Source organism: Limulus polyphemus, unplaced genomic scaffold (genome assembly GCF_000517525.1).
Source record: "Limulus polyphemus unplaced genomic scaffold, Limulus_polyphemus-2.1.2 Scaffold4814, whole genome shotgun sequence".
NCBI classification, from domain to species: domain Eukaryota; kingdom Metazoa; phylum Arthropoda; class Merostomata; order Xiphosura; family Limulidae; genus Limulus; species Limulus polyphemus.
In genome coordinates this window covers 66,742-67,986 of record NW_013670424.1, presented here as the reverse complement: position 1 = coordinate 67,986, position 1,245 = coordinate 66,742, and the positions used below count along the sequence as shown (strand labels likewise).

General features: G+C 32.5%; 1 protein-coding gene across 2 annotated transcripts in view; it reads right to left on the bottom strand.

Annotated features, from left to right (window-relative positions):
- The window catches only part of LOC106471725, a 22,801-nt gene that overhangs the window by 3,866 nt on the left and 17,690 nt on the right, over positions 1–1,245 (bottom strand). The window lies entirely within an intron of this gene.

Below are 1,245 nucleotides of genomic sequence, written 5' to 3'. Positions count from 1 at the left end.
ACGTCTCTCTCTGTCCGCAGTTCAATTACACAGCATTACATTACATTGTTGCCGTCACGTCTTGACCATCTTATATATAAAAGAATACCGAAATCTAGTAAACGCTAGAGGTTTCATGAACGTTCTAGAAGTGCATGACGTGTTACCAGCGTCACGTGACCTCCGCTGTCGTAACAGTATATATAAATGTTCTTTACACTGTTGATTATAACAGTTGTAATATACTACTGTTGTACAGAGTTATTTAAATTAGTAACAACAAAGGCAAAGAAATTATTAAAAAGGTTTGTTAAGAGTGCTAATATAAATCTCAAATGGATATTAAGAGATGAATTAGAAAGGGTACTTGTCAGATATAAAAGACTGTTTAGTATATGTATTATTATTAATTGATTTATTTTGTGTTTGTAATTCATTGATGTCGAGGCTATTAAACGTTGTGTAAAATCCATTGATATCGAGGTTATAGATGTTTCTAGAAGGCCTAAGTGATAGATGTGTAAATAACGGCGACCAGACGAGCGGTGACAGAGAGAAAAAGTAAAGTCACGCAATAGAGAAGATAGGTTAGAGAAAAGTTAAACATAAAGTTAACCATCGTGGGAGTGAAAGGACTAATGGTTGATATATTAGAGTGAGATTAACAATTTTGAAAGAGATGAATAGAAATGTGTTGTCTCGTCAAAGGGTACTCTAAAGAAGAGCAGACGATTATTGAAAGTACAAAGAGGAGACGATTATTGAAAGTACGAAAAGCAGACGATTATTGGAAGTACAGGATAAAACCGCGGTAACACAACGACAACGTAAGTGAACTATACACGAATGCTATTGCGAAAAAAATAGATAGGCTTGTTAACTGAATACTAAAACAATTGAATAGGTCTAAGTGGATTTTTGACAATAAAAAGATAATTGTATAGTGTTTAAGACACAACTATGATCTCCATAGTGTGAAGAATTTTGTACATAGATTTAACTTGTTTCGAATATATATATATATATAGATTATTTTAAAACCAAGTAGAGTGCTGTTCTTAGTTTATTTATCGCTAAACAAGTCACAGACACCTACTCTAGAATAATCCTTATCTCAACACATCCATATATTTGCATTAATATACATATACTGTTACGTCTCTGGTCGTTTGTTAATTTCTTGTAAAAGTTCTTTCCGAGAAACTTCGGCGATACGAGTTCTTTCTTAATTAAAGCTAGTTTATTTTTCTTGTTACAAACTTTGTA